The sequence below is a fragment of the Anomaloglossus baeobatrachus genome, chromosome 4, assembly GCF_048569485.1.
Source record: "Anomaloglossus baeobatrachus isolate aAnoBae1 chromosome 4, aAnoBae1.hap1, whole genome shotgun sequence".
NCBI lineage: Eukaryota > Metazoa > Chordata > Amphibia > Anura > Aromobatidae > Anomaloglossus > Anomaloglossus baeobatrachus.
The window spans coordinates 497,996,248-498,015,876 of record NC_134356.1 but is presented as its reverse complement, the minus strand read 5'-3'; positions in this window follow the sequence as shown (position 1 = coordinate 498,015,876).

The following is a 19,629-nucleotide window of genomic DNA, read 5'->3' as shown; positions in this document are numbered from 1 at the left end:
TGGTTGATACATAAACTATCATAATCATAGTCCGTTAATAAAGGCCAAACAAAACTTGGCCAAAACCACCACAACAAACAGTAAACAAAATTGTGTTGTTTCCGTCTCAGGGAATAGACAGTGGTCCTCCCTCACCCAGAAAAAAGGAAAAGAGAAAAAAACACAGTATACGCAAAAGAAAATACACTTTAGCAGTGACAGTCGTCAACTATAAAAGAATTTGAGTAAAAGTGGAACAGTCTCACCAGATCCATATGAGCAAGGGTGTATGGACAATCCCACCAGGGCAAGGTCCTCCGGTTACCACAGCTAGAGGTAACACTATTGCATCCTGAGGATTTTACACCCTTTACTAGTACCCATAGACTCCCATACTGACAAGGATGGTCCACAACTAAGTTCTCCTGAACTAACCCCTACAATGACCCTGCATCTGTCCCGATGCGTTTTATCCAGAGGAATCTTCATTGGACATACTGTCATCCAGGGAATAAGTTCCACTGTCCAATCTAACGTTAGCTTCTACAGTGGACCTTATGCCCTGGATGACAGTATGTACGCTGATACAACGCAGGCTTTGAACGCAATGTGTGCAAAATGGCGGTGGAAGGTCTGTTATAGACCCTATGATGCTGAGCAGCCAGCCAATCACAATAATGCCACAACCAAGAATTTGGTTTAGGTATCATGGATATAGCTGTTATATAACTGTATCTTGAATATGTTTTGATTTCCAGCTAAAATGCCCAAGAGCTCATGTTCAAATTGTCTCTCCAGGAAAGGAGACAAACTCTAGCGCAGCACCACCTTTTGGAAGTAGCGATCCTAAAAGTCACAAGTGGATTTTTAACAATCCTTTGCATATGACTTAGGATTTTATGCCAGCCCAGAATCCCAATTTGCAGACACGGTGTTTCGGGGTGCTTGCCCCTCGTCAGTGCAAAATATGGGGTGTCTGGTCTGGCTCATGAGAAGCTATGTGGGGGGACCACGGGGGAACACTATTCTCCTTAAGGAGACTGTGCAAGCCAGTCTGGTTGCCAGTAAGGGGACTTATAGCTGCCATGCCCCTCTAGGAAATATTCAAATTGTCTCTCCAGGAAAGGAGATAAACTCTAGCGCAGCGCCACCAAGAGCTCATGGTCATGGCAGATCTGTGTGGTATACTCACTCATAGTACACAGCCACATGATTTTCAATGTTTTATTTATACTCTTTATTTGTTAAAAAATAATTATGAATACAAGGGTACGGTTTTAGCAGTTTTAATGTAAAACTGACTATATGGCGCAACACTTCACACACTGTCTGCCTTAGCGCCAAGACACATGAAACCCATGTTGTAACCTGTTTTCTGTATTTTGGTGCTCAGTTATTGCTCTTGAGGTAAAGACAGCTTTCAGAACTGGGAAATATGGTCCTCAGTTTGCTGCCACAAATCTACAATTATTTATAGAAGAACTGATTTTCAGTGTTGATTTTTTTGCAGTTGGACTTTTCCTAACAATTAAGCTGGTGTCACACTAAACGACAGCGACAACGACGTCGCTGTTACGTCACCATTTTCGGTGACGTAACAGCGACCTTGTAAGTCGCTGTTATGATCGCTGCTTAGCTGTCAAACACAGCAGAAGCAGCGATCATAAGGTCGCTGTGCTACATGTTCAGAGAGCAGGGAGCCGCGCTTAGCGCTGGCTCCTTGCTCTCCTGCAGCACACATCGGGTTAATTAACCCGATGTGTGCTGCAGCTACATGTCACAGTTCAGAGAGCAGGGAGCCGCGCTTTGCGCTGGCTCCTTGCTCTCCTGCAGCACACATCGGGTTAATTAACCCGATGTGTGCTGCAGCTACATGTCACAGTTCAGAGAGCAGGGAGCCTCGCTTAGCGCTGGCTCCTTGCTCTCCTGCAGCACACATCGGATTAATTAACCCGATGTGTGCTGCAGCTACATGTCACAGTGCAGAGAGCAGGGAGCCGCGCGCACTGCTTAGCGCTGGCTCCTTGCTCTCCTTGCTACAGTATGCATCGGGTTAATTACCCGATGCATACTGCAGCCACATGTCACAGTGCAGGAGCCGGCACTGGCAGCAAGAGCGGAGGCTGGTAACCAGCGTAAACATCGGGTAACCAGGGAAAGGTCTTCCCTTGGTTGCCCGATGTTTACGCTGGTTACAGCTTACCGCAGCTGCCAGTGCCGGCTCCTGATCGCTTCATTTCGTCGCTCTCTCGCTGTCACACACAGCGATGTGTGTGTCACAGCGGGAGAGTGACGACCAAAAAATGAAGCTGGACATTCAGCAACGACCGGCGACCTCACAGCAGGGGCCAGGTCGTTGCTGGATGTCACACACAGCGACAGCGACGGGACGTCGCTGCAACGTCACAGAAAATGGTGACGTAGCAGCGACGTCGTTGTCGTCGTCGTTATGTGTGACACCAGCTTTAGTGTCACACAGACTTTTGGTTATCTTGAATTGTATATTTTGTAGATAGAGAACTGAAATGAACAGCTAGGAATAAAAATCATTGAGAGCAGTAAAGTATATTCTTTGTTACATTTACCTTATCTAAAACTCCATTGCAGGATCAATATTGACACTGGTAATTCTTTTCAGTCCTTACATGCTTTTGTGTGATGAAACAATAAGCTAGAGGTTAAATATGTCTAGTGCAAGATACTATACTGAATGGAATTTGTTATTTTAAAATAAAATTGTGTAATGTCCAATTTATAACATATGCCAAATCATGTCATTTACACAATATCCTACTGTCCTTGATTTTCTGCTTATTCTGAACATTCATCAGTTTCTTAGGTAGCAATAAAGTATGATGAGCCATAATATGAAATGTATTGGGCCTCATGATGTCATAGGAACATGTGTCATTTTTTATCAGCTATTTTAAAACTAAAGAATTCACAAACTATAATGAAACCCCCCAACAAAACAAAAATAAAAACAAATGGAAAATTATTCAGTCTAGAAAGTTCTTTCAATTTACAAAAGTTGGGCAAAAGTAGGTGACTCCCTTAAAGGGAATTTATCATTAAAAAATGACATTGTTAAAATCTAATTTTTGCATTAACCTCTTCACAACCAAGGACGTACCCATACGTCCTAAATCATGAAGAGGTGATCACAGCTGGCTGCTGTGGTGAGCCAGCCGCGATACCCACACGTCTGCTGATTTGTATAGCAGACGTTTTCCTCACAGGCACAGGTGGATTCGTGATCATCCTGTGCCTGTTAACCCCTTACATTGCCCTGTTAAAATGTGACAGCGCGATTTAAATGCCCGCAGCGGGTAACGCGCACTTCCCCACCACCATTGTGATCACGTGGAGCTGATGGTTGCCATGATAGCACAGGGTTGTGTGATGACTCCTGTAGCTATCCTGACTCACTTTCTGTTACAGGCAGCAAGTGCTGCCTGTAACAGAAAAATCATGTCTCTTTTCTGAGCAGTGCAGCTCCGATCAAGAGAAATGAATGAGCGATCAGACTGCTGAGCCTTATAGCCCCCTATGGGGACTAGTAAAAAGTAAAAAGTTAAAAAAGTTTTAAAAAAATAACAAAAAAACTAAAAGTTCAAATCCCCCCTATTCGCCCCATTGAAAATTAAAGGTTTAAAAAATTTAAAAACATACGCACATTTGGTATCGTTGCGTTCAGAAATTCCCAATCTATCAAAATTTCAAAATCAATTAAAATTATTGGCAAACAGCATAGCAGAAAAAAAGTCCATACACCTAAATTACATTTTTTGGTAGTCACAAATTTTGAACAAACTGCAATAACAGGTGATCAAAACATAGCATCTGGACAAAAATAGTACCATTTAAAATGTCATCACAAGTCGCAAAAAATAAGCTGTTACTGAGCCCCAGATCCTGAAAAATGAGAATGCTACAAGTCACAGAAATTGTTGCAAAAAGAGTGCCACTTTTTGGACAATCTTCTGAATTTTTTTTAAACCCCCTAGATAAAAGTAAACCTATACATGTTTGATACCTATGAACTTGTATCATTCTGAGGCATTGCACCAACACAGTTTTACCATACAGTGAATACGGTGAATAAAATATCCTAAAAAAAATTATGCAATCTCCCTTTTTGTTTGCAATTTTTCCGCAATTGGAATTTTTTGCCATTTTTCAGTACACTATTTGGTAAAATTTATGGTTCCATTTAAATGTACAACTTGCCCTGCAAAAACCAAGCCCTTATATGCAGAGGCGGATTACAATGGGAGCAATCTGGGCTACCGCCTGGGACCCGAGGCTCCAGGGGCCCCAAGCTCCGAAAAGTAAATTGCCCACATTATAATTCGCATGAAACATTTAAAAGCTGCTGGATCATCCACCTGCCCTGCAACACATCGGCAGAACGGGGGCCGCCTTCAGGGCATTACACATTGACTCCTGTTAGGGGTCCCCTGAGCAGAAGCCAGGAGGGGACGGGGCTGCTGACAGCCCGGACCCCTCCCCTTTCATTCCTCTGCTCACCGCCGTCAGTGCAGTGAGGGGTCAGGGTCGCTGCCCTCTCTCTTCCTTCACTGATCTATGTGATCTGTGCAGGACAGGAAATGTACTGGAGGAGAACGGAGACTGAAGTGAAGGACCTTGCCTGATCACATGACTGGTGAATTGACAGGCCGTGTAGCTGCTGCAACCTCCGTGCAGCTCTCCCAGTGGCTGCTTCTGTGCTCTGCACCGATCAGGACCGGCAAGAAGGGGTAATGTATAGTGTGTAAGTAAATGTGCCTGTTGTAGCGCTGTGTGTGTATATGTGCATGTAGTCTGCTGTCTGTCTCTTTCCCTGGCTGGCAGTCTCTGTCTGTCTGTTTCTCTGACTGGCAGTTTCTGTCTGTCTGTCTCTTTCCCTGGCTGGCTGTCTCTGTCTGTCTCTTTCCTTGGCTGGCTGTTTCTGTCTGTCTCTTTCCCTGGCTGGCAGTCTCTGTCTGTCTCTTTCCCTGGCTGGATGGCTGTCTGTCTCTTTCCCTGGCTGGCTGTCTCTGTCTGTCTCTTTCTCTGGCTGGCTGTCTCTGTCTGTCTCTTTCCCTGGCTGGCTGTGTCTTTCTGTCTTTTTCCCTGCCTGGCTTTCTCTATCTGTCTCTTTCCCTGGCTGGCAGTCTGTTTGTCTCTTTCCCTGGCTGGCTGTCTCTCTGTCTGTCTCTTTACCTGCCTGGCAGTCTCTTGTCTGTCTGTCTCTCCACCGATATCATATTTTCTCACACATAAGTTTCTTATACTAACAATGCCCTCCATTGCCTATAGCAACCAATCAGAGCTCCTTTTAATGATCTGTAGCTTCCAGCTCCATTGACTGTAATGTAAGGAGGTTTTTTGGCAAATAAGTAAAGCGCAGGGTAACATTTTCCCCTCAAGACATAGTCTATGACGTTCTCTGAGTCAAATGGGGTGTCTGTGCAAAATATCGTGATTGTAAATGTGACGATGCGGATTCCTTTAGCAGACATGCACACATACATATATACACACACTCTCACACACACACACACACACACACACACACATACATACATACATACATACATACAGCTTTATATATTAGATATATGCATATGGCTGACAATTCTATCTGGGGCTCGTCATTTTGATGACCTGAGAAACGGTGCATGCAGCTTTTTTCAGGCTGTCACAATGACGACTAACGGTTAATGTTTGATTGGTGAGGACTGTTTGTAGAATTGGAGATTTTACAAGAGTGATGGTGGGACTGTGGAAGTTTTGAGGTAAGTATGCAAAGTGCAAAGGAGGATCTGAGCTCACCCTGTAAATGCATCACCTGGGTCCTTTCTCTGGGGGACGGTGCACGGAGGTGAGCTCCATGTTCAAAGAGGCAAAGTTCGGCAATCGAAAAAAGTTGTTTCCAGCATCACGTCCAAGAAATAAGGTTAAAAAACAATTTTATTCTATAACTTGTGCAAACTTAGCAGGATATGTCTAAGACTAAGAACCTCTTTCAGGTGTGAAACGCGTAAGATTGACGTCCATCCAAACTAGTTTTGGTTTTAACTTTATAGAATAAAATTAGTTTTTAACCTTATTTCTTGGATGTTGGAAACAACTTTTTTCTATTGCCGTTGGGTCGAAGGGTAGAGGCGGAGCTGTGGTGGAGGCAGAGTCTGAAGGGGGCTCAAAAATTTTGGCAGTATGGGGACCCTTAAATTGTTGGTGGCAGTCCTGGGCAGCACGTACTGGCAACATACAGGGTGCGGCGCGGCTGAGGGAGTCTTGCCCACCTGTCTGCCAAAGAGGAGCGTCCTCTGTAGTGGTGATGGCAGACGGCGTTGTTGCAGGTTACACTGGAGTCCAGCAGCCTGAAGAGTGGAGACAGATAGGTGACTTGTCCTTTGGAGGTGCCTGCTGACCTGTTCACCAGCAGCAGGCAACGGCGGCACACTATGTGAAAGGGGGAATTGTAATGTTCTATAAGGTGGGGCGAGGGTGTCTTCTATCAAAGTGTTTTGGGGCATCTGATCTATGTAGTTTCAATCCTCCATTCCCAATCCATACACTGTGTATGTATAGATTGGGAATGGAGGATTGAAACTCCATGGGTGAAACGCCCCAGCACACTGTGCGCCACTGGCCCTCCCTCCGTCTTCGATATTTCCAATGTCCGACTCCACATACTGTGTATGCCCCTCTATCAGGATATTCTGCATGTATCATGATGTAAGTAGTGGATATAATGGAGGGGCACATGTCGCGGGCGGGGAGGAGGGTGTCGGCACACTACGCTCACCCCTTCTGCTCGGGTCCGGCAGCTGCTCAGTGGTGGCTCGAGCTGTGGGCCGGATCCCGGGGTTTTCTCGAGCGACACTCCTCGCCCGTGAGTGAAAAGGGGGGTTGTTGTGGTTGGGTGTGGGGGATTTGTTATAGTTCGTGACGCCACCCACGGTTGTGGTGATTTCACCACCGCTGCTCAATTCGGGGGGTCCCGGGGATGGTGATGCGGAGCAGCCAGGTGTTGTGTTGCCCCTCCGTGGGTAGGGGTTGGTGATCCCGGGGCCCGGTGGTGGAGAAGGAGGTGTGGGGCCTGGTGGGCGCAGGGACGCGGGGGCAGCGCTGTGCCTTGCGGCACTGTGGTACTCACTCAGCCTGAGACACGGACACAGTTTGTACGGTAAACCAACGGCTGGTAGGACGGTCCCACAGACGGCTGCACCTGCACTCCCGGTAGGTGACGGTGACGTCTCTCTTCCTTGCACCTGTGTTGTCTGATGGTAGCGGTGGATTCCCTCCGGTTACCCGCTCCCCGACTGCAATCTGGGCCGGAGGAGCTCTACACTTTGCCCGCAGGCGCTGGCCCTGGGGAAACTGGTGCCCTGGCGGTGGCGGTGTCTCCCCTGTAATGGTTGGGCTGTTGCCGTCAATCGGGACTTGGTTGCTGGGGGATCTTCGTCCCCTTCACTGACGGATTCGGCAAATTTGGCGACTCCTAGCCTTGCCGGGGTCCGAGAGGCCCCTGCCCTGGTGCTGACTGTCCTTCGGAACACTGCTCCAGACCACCGGGCACACAGCCAACGGGGTCCTTCCAGGAACTTCCAAACGGTCCCCCTCCAGACAGTCACCGCCGTCGCTGACCTTGCTGTTCTGGCCCTACACAGAGCTGGACCCTTCAGGCTTTCTTTCCTTCTGTCACTTTCTTACTTTCACTCCTTTCACTTAGTTGTTTACTTTTGCCCAGTCTAGACTACTCCTCACTCCTTCCACTTCCTCCTCCCTGACTAGACTGCACTCTTGCCCTGCCTGGGCTAATCTGCCTGGTTACTTCCTGCCTCCAGAGTTGTGAGCTCCTCGGTGGGCGGAGCCAACCGCCTGGCCCACCCCCTGGTGTGCATCATCAGACTCCTGGAGGAAGGCAACAAGGATTTCTGGTTAGCATGGTGTGCCTACCTGGAGTGTGGGGTGTGGTGGTGTTGTGACCCGTGTCCCCTGGCTTGCCCAGGGTGACACATTCCCCCTTAGCAAAATGCAGACCGTCCGCGGGCTGCCGTCCTACACCGGTTTTATTTTTCTGTAAAAAGGGGATAACAGGGTTAAGCAAAACATAAATACATTTTTAATCAAAACTTTTCCCAAGACGGGAGGCACATTTACTTAAACGTTGCAACGGTTTACGGCTACGGTTTCCGCTCACTCCCACCCAAGCAACCTGGCCCTGATGCTGCCCCTAAAGCCCAGGCAGCACCCCTTGACCCACAGTCCAGCACAAGTTACCCGAGCAAGATCTGTCCTTCCCCTCCAAAGGGTAGCCACCGGTTCCTTTGGTGGCTGGGCCCCAGCCTGCTCTGCTCAGGGCCCTCCCTCCAACCTGCCTCTCCGGAGACGGCATTGCGGAAACGGTAACGGTAACCAACATATCTACAAGCCACTTAACGTTTGTGGTGCCCTGCAAGTTCACGGGCTTGTCCATGGATAGTTCCCATGCATTTTAAACGGTCCCCACGGGGACAACGGTGCCGGCTCCAGCCGGTTGCAAATCAACAAACAAATCAGGTGACTTCTTCGGTAATTTCACTTATCATTTCAAACTTTTAAACAACAATTCACACAAACTTCTGGTTCCAACGGGGACAACTTTTAGGCGGAGGACCGCCGGCTTAGCAGTCCATCCTCAATCGCGGGGCTCTAGTGCCACCTTCACATGGTGCACCGCCGTGGACCCCGATGGTAGCTAGCTGCGGGTCATCTTCCTCCATATCCATGCGGGCATGCACATCCGCTCTACACCCCTCTCGGGTATCGATCTCCCTGCGCAGCTGCTGTTGCCGTCGCTCCCAGCCGGGAGCACTTTCTGTTTGCTCCGGTTCAGCATGTGCGGGGGACGGGCCCAGCCAGAGTCCCTCCGTGTCGGCTACGACCGGCACCTTCAGTAATAAGGGACCCCGCTGTGACATGGCCTGCTCTGCCTCCTGGCAGCTGCATCCCCGCCGTGCCTCCGGTGCATCTTTGCTGACGGCCTCAGCCTCCGGCTCCTTCCATTGAAGCGGATCAGGGTGGTCACGATCTTCTGCTGCAGGTCTGTCCGCTGGGGCGGATTGGCAGGGTACCGCTACCGGTGGTGGTGGTAGCGGGCCTAGTGGCAGGGCAGCAGCAGCCAACACGGGTAGCGGGGGAGGTAGCAGGGCGAGCGGGTATGGACCGGGTCCCTCAGCCGCGATGACCGACCCACTAGGGGCACAGGGGCGTGGGTCACTTACCCTCCCTTCCAAGACTCCCTCCGTCTCGCGTCTCCGTATGGCCGCCACCACTTCCACCATGTCGGCCTCCCACTCCTCCATGAGGAGCTGCATGCGAACCTGCAGACGGCCGCTTAGCTGGACGGTCCGGACTTCCACCCACGCTGCGGGGCCAGGCGCGGGGATCACGGTGTTGTTGGTCGGACTCAGCATCTTTAGCAGCGGCCCCTTCCAGGAACCAGTCAATGACCGCAGGGTCCTGGCGTCCCTGCTTCTATAGCTGCAGCTACATGCAGCCAGCCGCCATCGCGTCCCCCTTAGCTCTTTCCGGCCCCTCCTCTCTCGGGGCGGGGTTTTTGGCCTTCGTGCCTCTACTGCTCGAGAAGACGCTCGAGCGGGAACTTTTCGCGCCAAAGATGGCGGCTTCTGAAATTTTTCTGCCGGATACCTCCGGCGGTAACAAGGCGCACCTCTACCAGACGGCAGAGCGGTAAGATCCTGTTCGTGACGCCAAGTTGTCGCGGGCGGGGAGGAGGGTGTCGGCACACTACGCTCACCCCTTCTGCTCGGGTCCGGCAGCTGCTCAGTGGTGGCTCGAGCTGTGGGCCGGATCCCGGGGTTTTCTCGAGCGACACTCCTCGCCCGTGAGTGAAAAGGGGGGTTGTTGTGGTTGGGTGTGGGGGATTTGTTATAGTTCGTGACGCCACCCACGGTTGTGGTGATTTCACCACCGCTGCTCAATTCGGGGGGTCCCGGGGATGGTGATGCGGAGCAGCCAGGTGTTGTGTTGCCCCTCCGTGGGTAGGGGTTGGTGATCCCGGGGCCCGGTGGTGGAGAAGGAGGTGCGGGGCCTGGTGGGCGCAGGGACGCGGGGGCAGCGCTGTGCCTTGCGGCACTGTGGTACTCACTCAGCCTGAGACACGGACACAGTTTGTACGGTAAACCAACGGCTGGTAGGACGGTCCCACAGACGGCTGCACCTGCACTCCCGGTAGGTGACGGTGACGTCTCTCTTCCTTGCACCTGTGTTGTCTGATGGTAGCGGTGGATTCCCTCCGGTTACCCGCTCCCCGACTGCAATCTGGGCCGGAGGAGCTCTACACTTTGCCCGCAGGCGCTGGCCCTGGGGAAACTGGTGCCCTGGCGGTGGCGGTGTCTCCCCTGTAATGGTTGGGCTGTTGCCGTCAATCGGGACTTGGTTGCTGGGGGATCTTCGTCCCCTTCACTGACGGATTCGGCAAATTTGGCGACTCCTAGCCTTGCCGGGGTCCGAGAGGCCCCTGCCCTGGTGCTGACTGTCCTTCGGAACACTGCTCCAGACCACCGGGCACACAGCCAACGGGGTCCTTCCAGGAACTTCCAAACGGTCCCCCTCCAGACAGTCACCGCCATCGCTGACCTTGCTGTTCTGGCCCTACACAGAGCTGGACCCTTCAGGCTTTCTTTCCTTCTGTCACTTTCTTACTTTCACTCCTTTCACTTAGTTGTTTACTTTTGCCCAGTCTAGACTACTCCTCACTCCTTCCACTTCCTCCTCCCTGACTAGACTGCACTCTTGCCCTGCCTGGGCTAATCTGCCTGGTTACTTCCTGCCTCCAGAGTTGTGAGTGTTGGGGGAGACCTCCCGGTCTCTCAGGGTCACGGAGGTGAATTTCAAATCAGAACTGCGCAGATGTATATGAATCAGGAAAATGACCACACAGAGAAACGTGTCTCTATTTGGGAGAAGTGGATGCCTTCTGCCAGTGTATTCAAAAGCATAACATTTTATACAGCTTTTTGGACAGTCCTGTAAAACAACATTCCTTTAAGGCATTCAGGTGTGTCTGGGAAGAGAGGAAAGTCTATTCAAGAATATTGCTTAATCATGAGTCTAACCGGTTTTCCAAGACTGGAAGAAGACATTGAAGAATGTCACTTTACTTATTTATGAGACTGCAAACTCATTACTTAGCCCTAAGCATAGTTGGTTTACGTTTACAATCCTTGCAACATTTCATTCAGGTATATGTAAAAAGCAATACATAAAACATAGAAAATACAGATTAATCTTATTATAATATAATATCATACTGGACAAACGATTCATAGCCTAGGCCTTCACAGTCCCCCCTTAATAAGATTATCTGTCTACTTACTCCGTGAGGGCTACCCAGAGACTACAGTGTCTTATAGATATGGTATATAGGTGCGTGCTATCACGCTCTTTCCTAGCATCTTCACCTCAGTTCCCACAGAGGGGATCCGGGCCCCATGGTGCCCTTCTATAACAACCTGCTAAGTTTGACTTTGGGTTGTTGAGCTTTGATGGTAACCATTGTGTCAGATTTGGAGGGGGCTACTGGTGTATGTAATACTGAAGAGAAGGTTGCCATGGCTATAGCCTCGTTTGTCCCCTTATTACAAATCTTCTTACAGCAAGGCAAAATACAGTAAACAATAATTATAGCAAAAACCAACACTAGAAGGGTTATAATCCCTATATGAATTAGTATCCCTTTCAGAGAGGTCATCCAACTAAACCAGTCACCCCAAGGATTGGTTACCCCTGAATTTTCTTTCAATTCTTTAGATAGGGAATTTAATTGTTTCAGGGCCTGGGTAACCTTACCATTTGGGCCTGTTTCATCTGGGACATAAGTACAACAGGCCTCTCCTATCATTGCACAGACACCTCCTTTTTCTGCTAATAGCATATCCAGAGCCATCCGGTTCTGGTTGGCCAGCAGAGTAGTCTGACCCAACTGAGTAGCTAACCCAGTTAAGGAGTTCCTGAAGTAATTAACAAATCTCTGTTGATTATAATAGAGATAATTGATCCATGCAACATTTTTATTCACAGTAATAATGGGAAGTAAGGACTTAAATCCTGCTGCTACTTCCTCTCTGGCCTTATTCTCATCTGGGACCCCCCTTGGGTCTCCAATTACATCAATATATACATGGGGGTCTTCCAATAGGTCATTGTTTGACACAGTTCTACGGGGCCTGGTTCTACCTTGGTTACTTGTTCTTATCTGCTCAAGGGTAACTCCATGATTTACAGGGCTTATTAGGATCGGCATTAACACTTTCATTAGGGCACATTATCCTGACCAAGGAAGTTTGAGTCTAGATCTTATCTTGAGGTTAGCACATAACCAAAAACACATTTGCTACACGTTGTCTGTGGTCTTTTCCAGATGTTAAATGAGAAGGAGGATACTTGGTTGGTGCTAGTCCTGTCCAGGGCCGACTCGTGAACCTTGGTGATCTGCTCTTGATAAAGATCCAAAGCGTGATGAGGCTTCATGTGAACAGTTTGTGGCGTTGACTCAAAGAAGCCTTCTGAGATAATGGGTGGAATGGCAGCCGCTCTCTGCTTCAGTTGTTTTAGGTCCATTGGTTTCTGAGGCGAAGATCTTAACTCGCGTGTCACTGCCAGTGCTCAGCAGACTAGGCCGGGGAGACATCAGCCTGGTGGGATGGGCTCTCCCAAAACTTTTCCCAGGATTAGAGGGTTAACAGCTGGCATTTTGTATTAAGGCAAATCAACGAATATATTTATATATGTGTTAGAAGAAAACAAAAGCATTCATAAATATGTATATTAGGCTACATCGACTAAACTACGTATAGGGGTCTGTGAAATGGCTGAATTAAGTATTTCAGGTTACTCAATTCTTATGGTGCCAGTCCCCCCTAAAGACTTATTTCTGCCATTTCCGAATACTAAGGGTACTGTGTTCCCTTAGGAAGAGAGGGAAAGAGATCGTTTGGGAAAACCTTCCTGACTGAACGTTGAGGCATGGGCGGAGAGGGGAAAGGGTTTTCTTCACCGGTTTGAGACTAAAGACTCCTAGACGAGTCCTCACCCTTTGTAGTTGGACTTTCCCATGTCTCAAGGTTCTCTAAGTCCTCTCTTCTACGTATTTTGGCAATGATGGTCTGACACTGTACAGGTCTTTTAAAAAGGATAAATACAAGCAAGACGCTCAGTGTAGCTTCGGTGGGCCGACCCTTCTGCAATGCGACGTGTGAATCCATGTTGCCCTGCCGTCGTGCTTATTGACATGTCTGTGGCTGGATGGCTCATTCTCGCTTGTCCTTTTAGGATCAATCAGTCCCCTGACTGAAGACCACGTGCTCCTGACACTGATTTAAAATCTGGAATTGGAGAATACACCTGTTTATCACACTATTTAGTCAATCATATCAAAAAATTGTACATGCCTGAGATAAACCAAAAAATATCTTACAAATAGACCTGTTTATCACGAAAAGAAGTTTCCACCTTTCTATAAAAATATACACTTTCTTTACTTCTGTAAACCCATTTTTTACATACCACCTCCATCATATGCTTTTCAGCAATAACGTCGCTTTCTGCACTGGAATGCCTCTGACCAAACCTGGAAAGAAATTTACACAACACGCACAAACTCACATAAACCTACTCATGGTAGATGTATATGACTAATCTGCAATCACCGGAGCAGTAGAGCGGATGAGGGGAGTGTTTCTACGAGGTCTTTTTAGTTTCTCTACTTTGTATTAAGCACAGGTCTTACAAGACTTGGTGTGTCTGGCCACCTGGGTACTGAGCACTGGTGCCGCCCATATCTTGTCCACCACCACACTTATAATGATCTTTGTCACATGTGTTCATGGGTTACCTGGGCCATTATTGAGTAAAGCACTCATGGCAGAGAAAGCTTACCGCCCTTTATCCACAGACCTTCCTCAGTCAGCTGGCTCCCTGCGTCTCACACTCCGTTCCTTGCTGAATCACTTGTTTCTGTAGGGATTTAAAAACACAAGTAGTGACCAATGTCACGGACGTGACAGGAGCCACCAAGGTACTGGTCTGCATTGGTAAAGGACTCTCAACTCTAGGCCCATTCACTGCTTCTTTGCTGTCTGCACCTGTGCGTGAGCCTCCACCTGGGCTCATATGCACTCTACGGTCTTTATAGGGTTTTCACGTCACACTAGAAAAGATCTGCTGCCTATAGCCACATTTGACTATCTTACCCCTTTCCGCTCTACGAACCACAGCAATCGCAAATCTTCATCTCGTTCTCCTATTCTGATGGGAGAGGAGTGGTTCGATTTTATTACCTCATGTTGTGTAACCTCAGCATATCCAGTGCAAAATCAACCAGCATCTTGGTATCTGGATCCATCTACGAAAAAACTTAAAATCTGCATTAGCAATGGGCTCATCTGAGACATGTTCAAAATCTGACAATTCTTGTTACAGCAGAGCAATCATGAGATATATGTCTGTCTGCTGTATCCTCCATTACAGATAAAAATATAAAGAAAACTTAATAGAAAAACTCAATTGATTAACAAATTAAAAACTTAAAAATAGGTCTTTCCCCCCTTTTTGAATCCATTATCCAAAGCATAATTAGATTCAAAAAGTGTGTGTCACCGGAGCTCTACATTTAGGCACAAAATTCACATTGTATAGATCATACCTAACCGGGAACACCATAAATATGTTATGTGTAGCCTTATAATGGAAAACGATTTCAATGACTTTTCAACCTTTGCTTGAAACACAGAAATCTGCATTTCAATCTTTCTATAAAAAGAAAACAGATTATTCAATACATTATATATCAAACACAGAATGCCATAAATCATCCACCGTAAACCAAATTAGTATAATTATTAATAAATTAGATTATTAATAAAGATTATAATAATTAACTAATTGTACACAGCCTGACCTCTATGCTCCAATATCTGCCAATAAATCTAAACATGTCCACAATTCAACTTATTCTGTTTAGATAAAATCAGTAAAATAAAACACTATTGTCAATTACTTTTTCCAATATAATTTACAATGCATTGCTAAGGTAGAGAAAAGTCTCCTTTTTTTATAGCAAACAATAGGACTACCCCCCCTGTAAGTTGAAACTATAGTTGTTTGACCCACAAACTGGAAATATCTGTATTTTGGGTCCACACCCTGAAGCCAAAAGCACACAGGGCTTGTCTTCCCCTTGTTGGGTTAAAAATCTATCTACTCCTTTATTTATTTCTTTTTAACAAAAAAAAAACAAAACATGCAACTCTCAAAATTCACCCATCCCATCCACAACTGGAATACATCCTTTTTCATTTTTTCTTCTTATCTTCCATCATATCTGTTTCAAAGGTACGTTTATTTAAGTTTTTTTTTTTTTCCTCTTAGTTTATTGCTTACTAATTAATAAGACTATGTGCCCACGCTGCGGATTTCGCGCGGATTTTGCCGCGGATTTCCTGAAAATCTGCAGCAGCGGCACTTCCAAGCCATTTCAATGGCATTTAGGAAATGCTGTGTCCATGCTGCGGATTTTTCCGCGGCGGATTTGCCGCGAAAGTCGCGGATTTTCATGCAGAAAAATCCGCAGGTACATTCTACCGTGGACACATAGCCTAAGGCATTCCCCCTATGACTGTGCTTACTCAATCCAACCTACACACTGGATATATCTTAAATGTCTTCCACTGCCATCTCCAGCACAACCACTCATTCATTCATTCATTCATTCATTCATTCATTCGTTCATATTAAATCTTTCAGTATTATAAACTTTTACTAACAGCTTTAATTTAATATTTTCAATATAGCAATGGATGTTAACATTTTGATCCCTGAGGCTCACATTGCAAATACTCATTAAATCCAATTTCCTACTAACCTGACACTCTCTTTATGACTGACCCAAGTCCCAAATATTACTTTATATATATTTAACCATGATCTTAGTCTAATTATAGATAAAACACCTTTTTTTCTGTCTGAGTATGTAGTAGTCCACCCAATCTGTTGTTTAAACATTTACACATTACATGGTCTTCTTCACACATCCCCCTCTCACTTCTTTTGTAATAACCATGCCTCGACCACCATGTGCTTCATCCACCATTTTTAGATCTGACCTAAAATAGCACATGGTTTATCATAGTATTGCGGCCTAGAGTCTCCACATCCACAACAAAGTTCACTATCATCCGGATTTTTCCAGTGACAGCTAGAACAGGCCCATACCACACCATTGCCATTTTTTTTTGGTCGCTCACAAGGTACATTTTTATTATATACATAACTCAAAATTCTGTCTTTCTTTTCCCTTTCCCCTTCTACCCAATTCTCTCTATATAGACACTATATAGACTTTTAGAAACCCTTCCCCATGCATTGTTTTTCAAAACACCTTTTTTTTTTTTTTTTTTTTTTAGTGTACTAATCTAGCAAAGTTCTCTGCAACAATATACATTGCTGGGGAATTTTGAGACCTTACAATAGATAACACAGTTTGTATATACTGTACACTAATATCCATGAAAGAAAGGAAAATCAAAATATTAATGAAATACTGGCAGTTTGTATCTCAAGAAATCTAATTCTCCATAATACACGTCTCTGTTGGATCTATTTTTTCTAAATGGATATAATACCTTCCAACATTATTGGGGTAAGTCTTTATGAATTTTTAGATTAGCTAACACGGTCTAAAAATATGTATTTACCTGCCCCTATTCTATTTTAAGATATAATGCTGCCACTCTTTTACAACACCAATTGTTCAAAATTTTCACTTATTTGTACAATAAGGGGTCGACACTTCAGGGACTCAAAGTAACAAATTTTGTACTTGTAAACTCTCTATTCTCACCAGGCTATCCAACATATTCCTCTGATTCTTCCTGAATCGTCTGACCACCTTGTAAAACCATTTGCTGGGCAACTTCCCCCAGCATGATGTAAATTTGAATTAGCTGGGTTAACATACACCCCTGTCTCCTGCACCTTCTTCTTCTATTTCAACCTATCCTTCTGACTGCAACATCTGCGCTACACTTTACCAAACACCTGTGCATCTTCCCACAATTCTTTCTTTCAACTTCACTTTCTTTCCCTTCAGCGCCGCATTCCATGTGACGGCTATAGCCATCCGCTCCTAGGCAAACCTAACACCTTAGAAATCTCTGAGGCATGGCGCACAACTTTCTTTTCCTCTCTGTCTGTCACTAGTTCTATAACATTCTGCAAACCTTCTCAACTTTCTTTTTCTCCACCTAAGCATTGTTGCTGTCTTGACGGCAGTTGGATTACACTAATTCAAGACTATATGGTGCACGCTACAGTCCGGCCGGCACTGGGGCGTTCCACCCTTACTCTAGCTCCCTCAGCTAAGTAAAAACAAAGGTGTCCCGTGAAAGGAGGAGGACATACAAAAATGTCACATACAAGAATGTCCCGCCCTCCGGACTTGGTCAGCTGTACCAATTTATTGTCCTAATCCCTATCTTCGATCACGGGTATCCCCCCCGTATCCTCAAACTACGGATCGGGTCAGTCTATCCAGCTTTATCCAACTGCTGCCGTCTTACTCCCTACAATCCATCCTCCGGATCCCTTGTGACAATTGAAATCCACACCACAGGGTAGGATTCGAGCTACTGGGCCCCCAGCGGGCATCACCACCGAGTCACTATCGGTTACCTTTAACTCCGATGGGGACACAAGGCCTGTCACCCCCTCCTCTCCAAAAACAACCTTGTCGGCAGTGAATACACAGTATGTAACACTTACCGGGGCTGTTGGTTGATCAGGCCTGTTGGAGCGGAGGGAGGTCCTGGTCCGTGACGTCCAAGGTATCGGGGTGTCCAGGTATCGGGGTGCTCCTTATGGGGGCCCCACGATTTGGGCGCCAAACTGTTGGGGGAGACCTCCCGGTCTCTCAGGGTCACGGAGGTGAATTTCAAATCAGAACTGCGCAGATGTATATGAATCAGGAAAATGACCACACAGAGAAACGTGTCTCTATTTGGGAGTAGTGGATGCCTTCTGCCAGTGTATTCAAAAGCATAACATTTTATACAGCTTTTTGGACAGTCCTGTAAAACAACATTCCTTTAAGGCATTCAGGTGTGTCTGGGAAGAGAGGAAAGTCTATTCAAGAATATTGCTTAATCATGAGTCTAACCGGTTTTCCAAGACTGGAAGAAGACATTGAAGAATGTCACTTTACTTATTTATGAGACTGCAAACTCATTACTTAGCCCTAAGCATAGTTGGTTTACGTTTACAATCCTTGCAACATTTCATTCAGGTATATGTAAAAAGCAATACATAAAACATAGAAAATACAGATTAATCTTATTATAATATAATATCATACTGGACAAACGATTCATAGCCTAGGCCTTCACATGAGCTCCTCGGTGGGCGGAGCCAACCGCCTGGCCCACCCCCTGGTGTGCATCATCAGACTCCTGGAGGAAGGCAACAAGGATTTCTGGTTAGCATGGTGTGCCTACCTGGAGTGTGGGGTGTGGTGGTGTTGTGACCCGTGTCCCCTGGCTTGCCCAGGGCGACACACACACACAAAGTGCAGGCCAGGGACATCAGTCCACACCAATCCCATACCCCATATATATTTTCACTACTACAATAAGGCCATGTGCATATTCAGTATTTAGTGAGGTTTTTTTACCTCAGTATTTTTTACAAATACGGAGGTAAAAAAGTCACCAAATACTCAATGTTTGCACATGACCCAAGGCCTCGTGCACACGTTCAGTTTTAGAGGTTTTGTTACCTTAGTATTTGTTAAGCTATGTTCACATAGGGCGTTTTTGCAATTTTTTCCGTTGCATTTTTTTTCATTGGTTTAATGCTAATAACAAACTGCAGTTTTTGCTCAGATTTTGCTGCAGAAAAAACACCCGACGAAGCACACCACGCGAAACACGTGTTGGGACGCCGGTCCCCACGTGTACACCTGAGTCCAAGTCCAGTGATCTGCCGCCCTGGTAAGCTGTCTTATTTAGGCTATGCCTTGAGATTTTTGCCATCTCTTAGCTGGCCACTTTTTGCACTTGCATTTAGGCACTTCTTTGTATGTCCAGGCTTCTATGCAGATCACTGGTGATATTTGATTTCTTTCCCTAGGTCACGTGGGGTTTCTTCCCCTCCTACACTTTTCTATACTCTGGTTTCTTATGACTATTTTGTATTTATGTCACACCCTATGCAATTACTGAAAAATAAAAATGTTTATATTTTTTACTATGTCTGCCTCTTGGGTGTATGTCATACTCGGTAAATCTAAAGACTCTTTCCTCAAGATTTAATAATATTGTTTGAGTTGTTACCTAATATTTATCCACGGTCCTTTATGTTTTATATCCTGTGTGAACATAGGCTAAGGCCTCGTGCACATGTTCAGTATTGGTGAGGTTTTTTGCCTCAGCATCTGTAAGGCCTTGTGCACACGCTGAGAATTTGAGGAGTGTTTTACTTCAATATTTGTTAAACTATGCTCACACAGGGGGTTTTGCTCAGTTTTTTCATTATTTATTTTATTGGCAATAGTCTTGTTTACAGATTAATGTTGGACTGTTCAGTGCTATGCCTTAGTGT